General features: G+C 46.1%; 1 protein-coding gene across 3 annotated transcripts in view; it reads right to left on the bottom strand.

The window, feature by feature from the left end:
• Window positions 1-12,391, bottom strand: part of LOC123992993 (pleckstrin homology domain-containing family G member 3-like) — a 61,695-nt gene extending 49,304 nt beyond the window's left edge. Inside the window, exon 1 of one of the 3 annotated variants that reach the window (XM_046294707.1) lies at window positions 11,812-12,391. The gene's annotated coding sequence lies outside the window, so the exon portion shown is untranslated. The remainder of the gene's footprint in view (window positions 1-11,811) is intronic. The other 2 variants (XM_046294709.1, XM_046294708.1) reach the window with 2 other exon arrangements.
• Window positions 12,392-16,937: the final 4,546 nt, after the last annotated feature.

The following is a 16,937-nucleotide window of genomic DNA, read 5'->3' as shown; positions in this document are numbered from 1 at the left end:
GAGGAAAGGAGAAAGAGGAGAGGAGAAAGACGAGAGGGGAAAGAGGAGAGGGGAAAGACGAAGGGAGAAAGAAGAGAGGAGAAAGAGAAGAAAGAAGAGAGGAGAAAGAGGAGAGGGAAAAGACAAAAGGAGAAAGAAGAGAGGAGAAAGACGAAAGGAGAAAGAGGAGAGGGGAAAGACGAAAGAGGAGAGGAGAAGTTGAGAAAGAGGATAAAGAAGAGAGGAGAAAGAAGAGAGGAGAAAGAAGAGAGGAGAAAGAGGAAAGGAGAAAGAGGAAAGTAGAAAGAAGAGAGGAGAAAGAGGAGAGGGGAAAGAGGAGAGGGGAAAGAGGAGAGGGGAAAGACGAAAGGAGAAAGAGGAGAGGGGAAAGACGAAAGGAGAAAGAGGAGAGGAGAAGTTGATAAAGAGGATAAAGAAGAGAGGAGGAGAAAGAGGAGAAACAGGAGAGGAGTAAGAAGAGAGGAGAAAGAGGATAGGGGAAAGGAGAAAGGAGAAAGAGGAAAGGAGAAAGAAGAGAGGAGAAAGAAGAGAGGGGAAAGACGAGAGGGGAAAGACGAGAGGGGAAAGAGGAGAGGGGAATACGAAAGGAGAAAGAAGAGAGGAGAAAGAGGAGAAAGAAGAGAGGAGAAAGAGGAGAGGGAAAAGACGAAAGGAGAAAGAAGAGAGGAGAAAGAGGAGAGGAGAAAGAGGAGAGGGGAAAGACGAAAGGAGAAAGAGGAGAGGGGAAAGACGAAAGAGGAGAGGAGAAGTTGATAAAGAGGATAAAGAAGAGAGGAGGGGAAAGAGGAGAAACAGGAGAGGAGTAAGAAGAGAGGAGAAAGAGGAGATGAGAAAAAGGAAAGAAGAGAGGAGAAAGAGGAAAGGAGAAAGAGGAGAGGGAAAAGACGAAAGGAGAAAGAAGAGAGGAGAAAGAGGAGAGGAGAAAGAGGAGAGGGGAAAGACGAAAGGAGAAAGAGGAGAGGGGAAAGACGAAAGAGGAGAGGAGAAGTTGATAAAGAGGATAAAGAAGAGAGGAGGGGAAAGAGGAGAAACAGGAGAGGAGAAAAAGGAAAGGAGAGAGAAGAGAGGAGAAAGAGGAAAGGAGAAAGAGGAGAGGGGAAAGACGAAAGGAGAAAGACGAAAGGGGAAAGTGGAGAGGAGAAGTTGAGAAAGAGGAGAAATAAGAGAGGAGAAATAAGAGAGGAGAAAGAAGAGAGGAGAAAGAAGAGAGGAGAAAAAGGAGAGGAGAAAAAGGAGAGGAGAGGATAAAAGGAGGGGAGAAAAAGGAGAGGAGAAAGAGGAGAGGAGAGGAGAAAAAGGAGAGGAGAGGAGAAAGCGGAGAGGAGAGGAGAAAAAGGAGAGGAGAGGAGAAAGAGGAGAGGAGAGGAGAAAAACGAGAAGAGAAAGAGTAGAGGAGAGAAGAAAGAGGAGAGGAGAAAAGGAGATGAGAAGAGAAAGGGGAGAGGAGAGGAGAGGAGAAAAAGGAGAGGAGAGGAGAAAGACGAGAAGAGAAAGAGTAGAGGAGAGAAGAAAGAGGAGAGGAGAAAAGGAGATGAGAAGAGAAAGGGGAGAGGAGAGGAGAGGAGAAAAAGGAGATGAGAAGAGAAAGAGGAGAGGAGAAAGAGTAGAGGAGAGAAGAAAGAGGAGAGGAGAAAAGGAGATGAGAAGAGAAAGGGGAGAGGAGAAAAAGGAGAGGAGAAAAAGGAGAGGAGAGGAGAAAGACGAGAAGAGAAAGAGTAGAGGAGAGAAGAAAGAGGAGAGGAGAAAAGGAGATGAGAAGAGAAAGGGGAGAGGAGAGGAGAAAGAGGAGAGGAGAGGAGAAAGAGGAGAGGAGAAAAAGGAGAGGAGAGGAGAAAGACGAGAAGAGAAAGAGTAGAGGAGAGAAGAAAGAGGAGAGGAGAAAAGGAGATGAGAAGAGAAAGGGGAGAGGAGAGGAGAGGAGAAAAAGGAGATGAGAAGAGAAAGAGGAGAGGAGAAAGAGTAGAGGAGAGAAGAAAGAGGAGAGGAGAAAAGGAGATGAGAAGAGAAAGGGGAGAGGAGAGGAGAGGAGAAAAAGGAGATGAGAAGAGAAAGAGGAGAGGAGAAGAGAGATGAAAAAGGAGAGGAGAGGAGAAAAGGAGATGAGAAGAGAAAGGGGAGAGGAGAGGAGAGGAGAAAAGGGAGATGAGAAGAGAAAGAGGAGAAGAGAGATGAAAAAGGAGAGGAGAGGAGAAAAGGAGATGAGAAGAGATAGGGGAGAGGAGAGGAGAGGAGAAAAAGTAGAGGAGAAAGAGAAAGAGGAGAAAGAGGAGAAAAAGGAGAGGAGAGGAGAAAGAGTAGAGGAGAAAGGGGGAGGACGGGAGATAGAGGAGAAAGAAGAGAGGAGAAGATGAAAAGGAGCTGAGAGGAGAAAGAGGAGAAAAAGGAGAGGACAGGAGAAAGGGGGAGGAGAAAAATGTCTCTCCACCCTCTCTCTTTCCCTCTCTTTCCCCCTCTTGCCTTTTGAAACGCTTCCAGGGTCTTGTTCCTCCACAGGCCACTAAGTGAGCTGTGAGGTCCGTAATATTGTGGTATCCCGTTCTCTCAAACTGTCGCCGCTAAATTCTGAGCAGCGTAGAGGCTGCTCTTCTCAGAGGAATATGGTAGCTCTTTCTCTGCCCCAGCCAAATGCTCTACAATTATTGTTCATTTAAGATGTAGAGAGTCCTAAAAAGTGACCGTCAAATCAGAGCCGTGTGTGTCTGCTTCAAAGGACATAAGACCAAAATACAGATCACCATATCTTGCCATTCAAAGACATATACTTTCATCATATGCAGGCAAACCCACATAGACCAATAAAACACACGCATACTTTTGTTTCCATACATCACTGAATTTATACATATCTAGAGGCCAAACTAAGAGTACATTGTTGCGTGCAGGTTTCTGACTGTGCTGTATAATCAGATGTGCATTGCTGGTGTTTGCTGGCTGTCTCTTTGCTTCTGCTGGGGGACCCAGTTGCACAGAGCTGGGAAGCTCATCAGTCCAAACTCCTCCAAATTCCTGGAGCTGGAGACCTGTGCTCCAGGAGGATACAGGGATTACGCCTATTCCCTCTGAGCATTTGGGGGAAGGGGCTCACACTCCTGAAGTTAGGGAGTCAGGGGGAACGAAGACAGGACAAGTTGCTGAAAGAGAGGGGGCTGTTTTCTATTTCAAAAAGGCTGGAACTGGGCTGAGGAAGGAACGGAATGCCAGCTTTGAAAGCAAACAGGACTTATCTGCATGTAAGCTCCAGACTGCAGGGGCCTAAAAACTCAGGGCAGAGAGGGAGGGTTTGGGACGCTTCCTGTTGCTCCGCTCAAATTCCATGACCAACTCCTATTCCCATTCTTCCCTTTGATATCGTGCAAATAGCCAAACAAAACCCTTTCTCCCCCAAGACTCCGGCTGCAGCCCAGCTCCCAAGATGATGTGTACGATCGCGCTACATGGCCATGTTCAAAATAAGTAAGAGACAGGAAAAACACAGTTCACTGCGTGTTTTCATAGATGATTTGCTGTGAGAGAGGAATTATTCAGATTGCCACACCAAAGGCCTTGCCTGTCAAGTGTTTGCCACTTGACTCGAATGCTCGTCTCGTCCGGACTGTGTTGGACGAGAGAATAAGGATGAATTACGCGTTTGGAAAGCGTCCAACGAAGATCTTCAGAAGGCTTGTCAAAGAAGACAAGTAACTCTATTCCAGTCCAGTTCAGTGCCAGTGAATAATCTGTGTTTGCTATTGAATAGGTGCATATGCGCACAACATGTTTGCAGGGGATGACTTGTCCGTTTATATTGGCAGTGAGTGACATTGAAGGAGGGATGTTTTTGAAAATAGCTCCAACCAGTTGATCCCTGCTAAAGACCTGGCTGATATGAATTTATCCACCTTGACTATACAGTTGAAGTCAGAAGTTTACATGCACTTAGGTTGGAGTCATTAAAACTTGTTTTTCAACCACTCCACAAGTTTTGGTAAGTCGGTTAGAACATCTACTTTGTGCATGACACAAGTCATTTTTCCAACAATTGTTTACAGACAGATTATTTCACTTATCACAATTCCAGTGGGTCAAAAGTTTACATACACTAAATTGACTGTGCCTTTAAACAGCTTGGAAAATTCCAGAAAATTAATTCATGGCTTTAGAAGCTTCTGATGGGCTAATTGACATCATTTGAGTCAATTGGAGGTGGACCTGTGGATGTATTTCAAGGTCTACCTTCAAACTCAGTTCCTCTTTGCTTGACATCATGAGAAAATCAAAAGAAATCAGCCAAGACCAAAAATTGTTGACCTCCACTGTCACGATCGTGTGGAGAGACGGACCAAGGCGCAGTGTGATTGGAGTTCCACATCTTTATTAAGTGAAACTTAAAACAAACCTAGAAACAAACAATGACCGTGCAGTACTGAGGTGCAACATGCACTCTCTCAAAAAACAATATCCCACAAAGCAGGTGGGAACAGAGAAACCTTAAGTATGATCTCCAATTAGAGACAACGAAAGTCAGCTGCCTCTAATTGGGAACCATACCAAGAGCACCAACATAGAAATATATAACCTAAAACACCCCCTAGTCACGCCCTGACCTATTACACCATAGAGAACCAGGGGCTCTCTATGGTCAGGTGACAGTAACCCCCCCCACCAAAGGTGCGGACTCAGGCCACAAAACCTGAAACCAACTGGGGAGGGTGGGGGGGGGGGGTGATTAGTGTCGGTGGCGGCTCCGGTGCAGGTCGGTCGTAGCCCCCGTTCAGATCCTGGATCCGGCAATGACGCGGGCTGAACTCGGTGCCTGGACTGGGCATCGGCGCAAAGGATGGCTCTGGCCATGGAGCTGGGTTGGACGATGTGCCTGGACTGTGCACCGGCGCAGAGTAAGGCTCCGGCCTTGGAGCGGGATTGGACGCCGTGCCTGGACTGGGCACCGGCGCAAAGGAGGGCTCCGGCCATGGAGCAGGACTGGACACCGTGCCTGGACTGGCCACCGGTGCATATTTAGGCACCCACCATGGAGTGGGACTAGACACCAGGCCTGGACTGGCCACCGGCACAGAGGAAGGCTACTGCCCTGTAACGGGACTGGACGCCGGGCCTGGCCTGGGCACCGGTGCAGAGAAAGGCTCCGACCTTGGAGCGGGACTGGACACCGTGCCTGGACTGGGCACCGGCGCAAAGGAGGGCTCCGGCCATGGAGCAGGACTGGACACTGTGCCTGGACTGGTCACCGGCGCAGAGGAAGACTCCCATCATGGTGCTGGGCTGGACGCCGTGCCTGGACTGGCCACCGGCGCAGAGGAAGGCTCCCGCCCTGGAGCTGGACTGGACGCCGTGCCTGGACTGGCCACCGGCGCAGAAGAAGACTCCGGCCATGCAGCAGGACTGGATGCCGTGCCTGGACTGGCCACCGGCACAGAGGAAGGCTCCTGCCCTGGAGCTGGACTGGACGTTGTGCCTGGATTGGGCACTGGCGCAGAAGAAGGCTCCCGCCATGAAGCAGGACTGGACGCCGTGACTGGACTGGGCACCGTCGCAAAGGAAGGCTCCTGCCCTGGAGTGGGACTGGACGCCGTGACTGGACGTTCCGGACTGTGGACCATTGCTGGAGATTCCGGACTGGGGGCCGTCGCCGGAAGCTCTGGACTGGGAACTGTCGCCGGAAGCTCTGGACTGGGAACCGTCTCCGGAAGCTCTGGACTGGGAACCGTATCCGGGAGCTCTGGACTGGGAACTGTTGCCGGAAGCTCTGGACTGGGAACCGTCTCCGGAAGCTCTGGACTGGGAACTGTCGCCGGCAGCTCTGGACTGTGAACCGTCGCCGGCAGCTCTGGACTGTGAATGTGCACTGGAGGCCTAATGCGTGGAGCCAGTACAGGGGGCACCGGACTGGTGACACGCACTTCAGGGCTAGTGCGGGAAGCTGGCCCAGGATGTACCGGACTGGGGAGACGTACTGGAGGCCAGATGCGTGAAACCAGTGCAGATGGCACCAGACTGGTGTCACGCTCTTCAGCACACCTGTGCTGCAACCTTCTCATCGCTACCACTTCTCTCTGGAATTTTTCATCAAATTCCTCCTCCGACTCACAAACAGGCTCTGTTACTCTCCACTGCCCAGAAAATCTTGGGGGTTTTGTGGCCGTGGTCCCCGGCGTCGTCGCTGTCCTTCCTGCGACCTCAGCGACTCCTGCCAAGGAAGGGTCTTGTGTCCTCCCATGATCTTCTCCCAGGTCCAACTTACTTTCCCCATCGTTGCACGCTGCTTGGTCCTTGTTTCCCGTTTTAAACAAGATATTTCATCACGAAAAGATGCTCGACTATGCATATAATTGACAGCTTTGGAAAGAAAACAGAAGATATTGTCTGTGAGTGCCACAGAACTAATGCTACAGGCGAAACCAAGATGAAATTTCATACAGGAAGTGAGCCAGATTTTGGAGGCGCTGTGTTCCAATGTCTCCTTATGTGGCTGTGAATGCGCAAGGAATGAGCCTACACTTTCTGTCGTTTCCCCAAGGTGTTTGCAGCATTGTGAAGTATTTGTAGGCATATCATTGGAAAATTGACCATAAGAGACTACATTTACCAGGTGTCCGCTCGGTGTCCTCCGTCGAAACTATTGCGTAATCTCCAGGTGCGTGCATTTTTCCATTTTGAACAGAGGAGAAACCAAACTGCAACGAGTGATTTATCATCGAATAGATATGTGAAAAACACCTTGAGGATTGATTCTAAACAACGTTTGCCATGTTTCTGTCGATATTATGGAGTTAATTATGGAGTTAATTTGGAAAAGAAAAGTTTGCGTTGTAATGACTGAATTTTCAGGTTTTCTTCTTAGCCAAACGTGATGAACAAAACGGAGCGATTTCTCCTACACAAATAATATTTTTGGAAAAACTGAACATTTGCTATCTAACTGAGAGTCTCCTCATTGAAAACATCCGAAGTTCTTCAAAGGTAAATGATTTTACTTGAATGCTTTTCTTGTTTTTGTGAAAATGTTGCCTGCTGAATGCTAGGCTTAATGCTAGGCTTAATGCTATGCTAGCTATCAATACTCTTACACAAATGCTTGTGTAGCTATGGTTGAAAAGCATTTTTTTAAATCTGAGATGACAGTGTTGTTAACTAAAGGCTAAGCTTGTGAGCCAATATATTTATTTCATTTCATTTGCGATTTTCATGAATAGTTAACGTTGCGTTATGGTAATGAGCTTGAGGCTATAATTACACTCCCGGATACGGGTTTTTTTCTTAGCCAAACGTGATGAACAAAACGGAGCGATTTCTCCTACACAAATAATATTTTTGGAAAAACTGAACATTTGCTATCTAACTGAAAGTCTCCTCATTGAAAACATCCAAAGTTCTTCAAAGGTAAATGATTTTATTTGAATGCTTTTCTTGTTTTTGTGAAAATGTTGCCGCTGAATACTAGGCTTAATGCTATGCTAGCTATCAATAATCTTACACAAATGCTTGTGTAGCTACGGTTGAAAAGCATTTTTTGAAAATCTGAGATGACAGTGTTGTTAACAAAAGGCTAAGCTTGTGAGCCAATATATTTATTTCATTTCATTTGCGATTTCCATGAATAGTTAACGTTGCGTTATGGTAATGAGCTTGAGGCTATAATTACGCTCCCGGATACGGGATTGCTCGCCGCAACAGGTTAAGTGAAACTTAAAACAAACAATGGCCGTGCAGTACTGAGGTGCAACATGCACTCTCTCAAAAAACAATATCCCACAAAGCAGGTGGGAACAGGGAACTCTTAAGTATGATCTCCAATTAGAGACAACAAAAAGTCAGCTGCCTCGAATTGGGAACCATACCAAGAGCACCAACATAGAAATATATAACCTAGAACACCCCATAGTCATGCCTTGACCTACTACACCATAGAGAACCAGGGGCTCTCTATGGTCAGGGCGTCACATCCACAATTCTGGTTCATCCTTGGGAGCAATTTCCAAATGGCTGAAGGTACCACATTCATCTGTACAAACAATAGTACGCAAGTATATAAACACCGTAGGACCACGCAGCCGTCATACCGCTCAGGAAGGAAACACGTTCTGTCTCCTAGAGATGAACGTACTTTGGTGCGAAAAGGGCAAAGCAATCCCAGAACAACAGCAAAGGACCTTGTGAAGATGCTGTAGAAAACAGGTACAAAAGTATTTATATCAACAGTAAAACAAGTCCTATATCGACACAACCTGAAAGGCCGCTCAACAAGGAGGAAGCCACTGCTCCAAAACCGCCATTAAAAAAAAGCCAGACTACGGTTTTCAATTGCATATGGGGACAAAGATAATACATTTTGGAGAAATATCCTCTGGTCTGATGAAACAAAAATAGAACTGTTTGGCCATAATGACCATCATTATGTTTGGAGGAAAAAGGGGGAAGCTTGCAAGCTGAAGAACACCATCCCAACCGTGAAGCACGGGGTAGCAGCATCAAGTTGTGGGGGTGCTTTGCTGCAGGAGGGACTGGTGCACTTCACAAAATAGATGGCATCATGAGGTAGGAAAATTCTGTGGATATAGTGATGCATCATCTCAAGACATCAGTCAGGAAGTTAAAGCTGGGTTGAAAATGGTTCTTCCAAATTGACAATGACCCCAAGCATACCCCCAAAGTTGTGGCAAATGGCTTAAGGACAAATGTCAAGGTATTGGAGTGACCATAACAAAGCCCTGACCTCAATCCTATAGAACATTTGTGTTCAGAACTGAAAAAGCCGACAAACCTGACTCAGTTACACCAGCTCTGTCAGGAGCAATTTATTGTGGGAGAGTTGTGGAAGGCTACCCGAAACATCTGACCCAAGTTAAACAATTTAAAGGCAATGCTACCAAATACTAATTGAGTCTATGTAAACTCCTGACCCACTGGTAATGTGATGAAAGAAATAAAAGCTATTATTCTGACATTTCACATGCTTAAAATAAAGTGGTGATCCTAACTGACCTAAAACAGGGAATTTTATCTAGGATTAAATGTCAGGAATTGCGAAAAGTTTAAATATATTTGGCTAAGGTGTAGACTTCCGGCTTCAACTGAAAATATACCCAGGGATGACTGTGATTGTTTCAGATTAAACTATTACTACACAAATACAATCGTCACTCTCTTTTTCTGCCATGATCTCTCCCATGACGAATATGCTGTCAAGGGCCAAGAGAGGGAATGGGGAGGGGTGCTCAATTAGGAATTAGAATACTAGAATGGCCATGAACCTTCTCATGATGGTCCCAAGGTCAGCCATGTTGGTCAGGGAGTTGGTCAACCATGGTTTTCCAGTGCTGCTATAAGATATTGTGTAAAACAATGAATATGAATAAAAGTTCTGCACTGTATGTGTGTTAGCTAGACTGAAAGTTTTAGAGGAATGATACATTTTTCAAATCAACTGCCAATATGCCTACATTCTATTTAAACAATGCAGTCAATCTCCACAGCCATACTCTGACTCAATTCAGTTGAGTGCTTATTACAAATGTAACAAGCAATGATATTGTATCATATAATAGGACTCACAGCTTTCCAATAAAACAACATTTGAGACGTCTGTGGTCTGTTTACGTAAGGGATAATCAACGAGGGGCTATGCGCTCTATGGAAAAGAATGAACGACGTAGAAGGTGTGTTCAACGACTTGCTAGCGGAGTGGAACTAACCTTCCAAAGAGTTGCATTATTTTCCAGAGAACACATAGAGCGCTAAACTGATTATCCCTTTTATACCATGGCTATAATTTAACACATTTGCAGCTAGACATTTGTTCACTTGCCGGTAGTGTCACTTGATGTGTACTGGAGGCGAAGTCAGGTGCAGGAGAGCAGAGTGAAGTGAACAGGCGCACACTTTATTCCGGTAAAATATCAAAAGCACAAACAACGTGCCCAAAACACGGAACATAGACAGATGTCTGGGGCGTAGCAAAACCACCAATAGACAAAATACACGTAACACATACAATCTTACACAAAGACACGATGGGGAACAGAGGAATACATACATGTAGATTGATTGGGGAATGAAAACCAGGTGTGCAGGGTACAAGACAAAACAAATGGATACATGAAAAATGGAGCAGCGATGGCTAGAAAACCGGTGACCGCCGAATGCAGCCCGAACAAGGGGAGGACAGGTAGAAATGTGTCCAACACCCACTGAAGTAGAAGGCAAGTTTACTAGATAGCTACAGTAGTTGGCTTCGTAACCAAACAAATAGACTTGATTGTTTAGCTAACCAAATCCTCAGTCCTAGCTCACTATTATGAAAATCGAATTCAACAATGCCAATAACGTTTTAAATTTGACTTTTGCTTTCAAAAGCAGCTCTAACATAGAACATGTACAGTATGAATGAACTACAGCCATTGAATTATACAGTGCTAATATACCATCTGTTATAGGGAAATAATGGCCGCTTTAGAATGCCCTTCAAGACAAGCAGAAACAAGCATCCAGCAATGCTATGCTATATATTTTAGAGGCTATTTATACAGAAAATTGGTATAACAACTGTATAAACTGTATTCATAATTATATGACAATATTTTAGGTTGGCTATAGTTCTATCACACAATTTCTGATACATCACATGCCTTACTTTTATTTTCCTGCATAAATAAAAGCAGGAAATGCATCACAAAAGCCTCTACTGCCATTCATTTGCAATCAAATCAAATCAAATCAAATTTATTTATATAGCCCTTCGTACATCAGCTGATATCTCAAAGTGCTGTACAGAAACCCAGCCTAAAACCCCAAACAGCAAACAATGCAGGTGTAAAAGCACTGAGCAATGAGACTGGTTTTGGATTTCTCCCTGAACAAGATGGCTGACATTTTTGCCCCGTTATATTATGACACGGCCCCTCTAGTAATTTAAGATAATCTTTATGGCTTTAATTAAGATCATAAGGGATACTGAGATGTTTTATTTGTCCACTCTGGATAGATGACTTTCCAGCTGATTTGCTGGAGGACTTCATGTTGTTTGAGCAAGAAGGGCCCTCCTGAGCTACTTTAAGGAACATGCTTTTCAGTCCAGGACTATAGGCTTAATCTATAGTCCATGAAACCAGACCAAAAAGTCTGCAATGAAAACATTGCTTCAGCATCTCTGAGTGAGATCTTGGACATTCCCTTGCATGCAGTACTGTAGGCTACAGTGCGGTTTTGGCAAGAGCGCCGGGGACAGGCTTTCAAAACCGGCAAATAAATACTCTATTAAACACTTTAAATTGTGGTGAAGATTATGGTGAATAACTACAGAAATGTTACTGTGGCCAAATAAATCATTTTTGATTTCAACTGTGGGTTTTTGATCACGTCTCTGCGTACTCATTAGAATATGCTATCAATGACTCAACGCGGCCGCAAAATGATCAGTCACATTCATTCGTTTTGTTTGACAGGCTCGGAAAGTTTGTTATTATTGCACCAGTAAATCGTTTATATGATCAGTAATACATATACGGCATTATCTGTGTCTTATCTACTATACAAAGGCTATCCCCATTCACTTTGTGGCAGACAAACACGTGCCATTATCAATATGAAACAATACGCCTACATAGCTTAAAGTATGTAGATTGAGAGGATAGAGTATGCACATAGCTATTAATAACATTCATATAAAACAGAGAAACAAAAAACATAAACATGTTTTTATCATAGGTTTGTCCAGGGGTGTTAATCATGCGACGTTGTCATTCAGTGAGGTGACACGAAATAAATCACTTGGCATTATCATCTAATAATACATTATTATAGAGAGCATAAACTTACCTTTACAGGTGTGTTGAGAGGAGACATGAATACATATGCTGCTGTGCTGCTGTCTTGATCAGTGTTCCTCTTCCAACCGCACTCCGATAAACTCCTTTGACTCAACCTGTGCCTTGTCACTCTACTATGTTGTTGATTTATCACACAGTCCGGACGCTTTGGGGTGGATAACGCCTTTCTCTCACAGGAAAACAGTTTGATTTCGGTGTCTTCGGTACACAAGACCCCCCAAAAACGAGAAATGAAACCCCGCTTTCAATTCTTGACCTTCCCCCTTCTTGGCACAAGCCTCGCTTGTTGCTTGACGCCAAGGACCATCCCCTTTGGCTTGAATCACTATTTCGCCTGATCGATCATCGTCACAAAGTAACGGTTTCACATCATGCGAGCGTTCGCAATTGTATGACAATCCGGGGAAAATGTGACACATCAAAGCAGCTCTAGGTCTCCCCAACGTATATCACCCAGCACTTGATAAAAGTGCCCCCAGAGTCCGAGGAAAAGACCGATTTCCCACCGCCTCTGAAAACTCATGCACGTATATGGTTTTCCTTTTCTTTCCTCCTTGAAAAGGCGTCGCGAAGGTCTCTGATTACCAGTACTACATTACACATACACTATTAGTATTATAGTGTCTAACAGTAGGCCTGTGTGAATAGCCGCGGTAATTAAGGGTACTGAGCCCTGATACATCACAATACACAAATAATTCATATAAAAAGATATGTATTGAAAAAAAATCCCCCCCACAAAAGTAGTGCACTAGTACTTTATTACTCCTGTATGAACGGAGAAAAATACTCAGGCGCAAAAAAAATCGAGAGACATTTATGTACGTCAGAATGTTGTGATATCATCTCAAATTGTTGAGATACACAAGTCAACGTTTTCAGATATAAAGTTGAAATTGCGAGGTACATAAGTCTAAATGTTAAGGTACTACGTCAACATTATTAGATAGTATGTAAACATCCTGTCAGTAGATCATACAGATATGTTTCTTTAATTTGTAACCTTGTGAGGCGATTTCAGAGGTGGCATCCCAGAGAGGGGGGGGGGGGTTCTGTGGTGTAACCAAGAGATTTTCCTGATCTGGTAGGCTAACCTAACCAGGTAAAACTCTGGGCCTTGGTTGGAGGGTATGACATAGTAATACATCTGCTGTAAAACATTTTTAGAATGTAATGTTTCAATATAATAGGTTATTTATAATGTAATATGTGTATTTTATACACATGTGTATATTATTTGCAGCAGCTACTCTTCCAGGGCGTCCACAAGGAAACACGACACATGACAAGTAACAGAACACTGATACACTGATAGACAGAGGTTTTCCAATCAGATCATTTTTTCTAATCAGGTCCTGGAAGAACTCCTGGCTAGGCAAGCCCATTCCGCCCACGCAAACAAAATATCAATACCGTCTCAAAAAGTCAAGATACTATCGAAAAATCTTGAGATGCTATCTACATTTGTTTTTTTAGATACTAACTCAACATTTCCAGATACTATCTCAACATTTCCAGATACTAACAAAAAATGTGCGATATTAAGTTGACATTTTTAGACACTAACTTAACATTTCAAAATACTAACTTGAAATGTTGAGATAATAGAACATGCATATAGGATATGTTTCTATATTTGTAGCATTATGTGGTGATTTCTATCTATCCATGTTGCAGAGATCGGCACAGCAGGGCCACCGGCAAACGTGTGGCAAGCTGGCATTTGCGCCAACAATTCTGATTCAGTTTATTAAAAAATATTGACAGAAAAGCGTTGAAAAGAGGGAAAGTACTGTTGTTTAGGCTGGCTAGACTAACTACCAATCAAAACATTGTTAATTGAATGACTGTTAGCGACTATTTTTACTCTCAATAGTAAGTTGAGGCCCGACTGTAAATAAACACTATATACAGTACATGCTGAATAAAAATATAAACACAACATGCAACAATTTCAAAGATTTTACTGAGTTACATTTCATATGAGGAAATCAGTTAATTGAAATCAATTCATTAGGCCCTTAACTATAAGAATATGAACGCAACATGTAAAGTGTTGGTCCCATGTTTAATGAGCTGAAATAAACGATCCCAAAAATGTTCCATAAGCACAAAAAGTGTAAGGGTTTTCCTGTGGTGAAGGAGAAGTGGACCAAAATGCAGCGTGGTGGTTATTCATGTTCTTTAATAAAGGAACAAGACATGAAATAACTAACAAAACAATAAATGTGCGAAGACCTAAACAGTCCTATCTGGTGCAAACACAGAGACAGGAACAATCACCCACAAACACACAGTGAAACCCAGGCTACCTAAGTATGATTCTCAATCAGAGACAACTAATGACACCTGCCTCTGATTGAGAACCATACTAGGCCGAAACATAGAAATACCCCCAAAACATAGAAAAACAAACATAGACTACCCACCCAACTCACGCCCTGACCATACTAAAAGAAATACAAAACAAAGGAAATAAAGGTCAGAACGAGACAGTACCCCCCCCAAGGTGCGGACTCCGGCCGCAAAACCTTAACCTATAGGGGAGGGTCTGGGTGGGCGTCTGTCCGCGGTGGCGGCTCTGGCGCAGGACGCGGACCCCACCTCACCATTGTCTTAGTCCGCCTTATTGTCTGCTTCCGTGGCCTCCTAACCACGGTGAACCTCTAAATGACCCCACTGGACTGAGGGGCAGCTCGGGACAGAGGGGCGGAAGCTCTGGACAGAGGGGCGGAAGCTCTGGACAGAGGGACGGAAGCTCTGGACAGAGGGGCGGAGGCTCTTGGCTGAGGGGCAGGGGCTCTTGGCTGAGGGGCAGGGGCAGGGGCTCTTGGCTGAGGGGCTCTGGCGGCTCTGGGCTGAGGGGCTCTGGCGGCCCCTGGCTGACTGGCGGCACTGGCGGCCCCTGGCTGACTGGCAGCACTGGCGGCCCCTGGCTGACTGGCGGCCCCTGGCTGACTGGCGGCCCCTGGCTGACTGGCGGCACTGGCGACCCCTGGCTGACTGGAGGCACTGGCGCCCCTGGCTGACTGGCGGCACTGGCGGCCCCTGGCTGACTGGCGGCCCCTGGCTGACTGGCGGCACTGGCGGCCCCTGGCTGACTGGTGTCACTGGTGGCCCCTTGCAGACTGGCGGCACAGGCGGCGCTGGACAGACGGGTGGCTCAGATGGTGCTGGGCAGACGGGAAGCTCAGATGGCGCTGGGCAGACGGGAAGCTCCGGCAATGGCGCTGGGCAGACGGGAAGCTCAGATGGTGCTGGGCAGACGGGAAGCTCAGATGGCGCTGGGCAGACGGGAAGCTCCGGCAACGCTGGGCAGACGGGAAGCTCTGGCAATGCTGGAGAGGAAGGCTCTGACAGCGCTGGACTGAGTAGCTCTGGTGCCTCTGGACTGAGGGGCGGGAGCTCTGGTAGCGCCGAACAGGCGGGAGACTCCGGCTGCGCTGGAGAGGAGGAAGCCTCTGGCAGCGCTGGAGAGGCGGGAGACTCCGACAGCGCTGGAGAGGAGGAAGGCTCCGGCAGCGCTGGAGAGGAGGAAGGCTCCGGCAGCGCTGGAGAGGCGGGAGCCTCTGTAAGGATGAGCCAGAGAGACAGCCTGGTGCGGGGAGCTGCCACTGGAGGGCTGGTGCGTGGAGGTGGTGACGGATAGACCGGACCGTGCAGGCGCACTGGAGATCTTGAGCACCAAGCCTGCCCAACCTTACCCGGTTGAATGGTCCCGGTCACCCTGCCAGTGCGGCGAGGTGGAATAGCCCGCACTGGGATATGCAGGCGAACCAGGGACACCGTGCGCAAGGCTGGTGCCATGTAAGCCGGCCCAAGGAGACGCACTGGAGACCAGATGCGTAGAGCCGGCTTCATGGCACTTGGCTCAATGCACACTCTAGCCCGGCCGATACGCGGAGCTGGAATGTACCACACCGGGCTATGCACCGGCACTGGGGACACTGTGCGCTTCACAGCATAACACTGTACCTGCCCGGTCTCTCTTGCCCCCCAGTAAGCACAGGAAGTTGGCGAAGGTCTCCGACCTGGCTTCGCCACACTTCCTGTGTGCCCCCCCCAAGAAATGTTTGGGGCTGCCTCTCGGGCTTCCTTGCCAGCCGTGTTCCCTCATGTTGCCGGCTCCTCTCTCCGACTGTCTCTGCTCTCCTAGCTGCCTCCACCTGTTCCCATGCAAGGCAATCCTTTCCCGCCAGGATCTCCTCCCAGGTGTAGCAACCCTTGCCGTCCAATACATCGTCCCATGTCCATTCCTCTTTGCACCACTGTTGCTGTTGCCCGTTACCACGCCGCTTGGTCCTGTTGTGGTGGGTGATTCTGTAAGGGTTTTCCTGTGGTGAAGGAGAAGCGGACCAAAATGCAGTGTGGTGGTTATTCATGTTCTTTAATAAAGGAACTAGACATGAAATAACTAACAAAACAATAAATGTGTGAAAACCTAAACAGTCCTATCTGGTGCAAACACAGAGACAGGAACAATCACCCACAAACACACAGTGAAACCCAGGCTACCTAAGTATGATTCTCAATCAGAGACAACTAATGACACCTGCCTCTGATTGAGAACCATACTAGGCCGAAACATAGAAATACCCCCAAAACATATACAAACAAACATAGACTGCCCACCCAACTCACGCCCTGACCATACTAAAATAAATACAAAACAAAGGAAATAAAGGTCAGAACGCGCCAAAAAGCTTATTCTCTCACATTTTTAGCACAAATCTGTTTACATCCCTGTTAGTGAGCATTTTGCCTTTGCCGAGATAATCCACCCACCTGACAAGTATGGAATATCAAGAAGCTGATTAAACAGCATGATCATTACACAGGTGAACTTTGTGCTGTGGACAATAAAAGGTCATTCTAAAATGTGCAGTGCCACAGATGTCACATGTTTTGAGGGAGCAGGCTGACTGCATGATTGTCCAACAGAGCTGTTACCAGAAAAAGGAATGTTCATTTCTCTACCATAAGCCGCCTCCAACGTCGTTTTAGAGAATCTACCCCTGAAACACATAAAAGCCTATAGTAGCAAAATCACCCTAATACGGTGTGAGTCAGTCACAGTTCAGACATAGCAACATAAGCTATGTGAAATGATGTGAG

Source organism: Oncorhynchus gorbuscha, linkage group LG13 (genome assembly GCF_021184085.1).
Source record: "Oncorhynchus gorbuscha isolate QuinsamMale2020 ecotype Even-year linkage group LG13, OgorEven_v1.0, whole genome shotgun sequence".
Lineage (NCBI taxonomy): Eukaryota > Metazoa > Chordata > Actinopteri > Salmoniformes > Salmonidae > Oncorhynchus > Oncorhynchus gorbuscha.
Note: the sequence above shows the minus strand (reverse complement) of the source record. Positions and strands in the feature narration are given on the sequence as shown.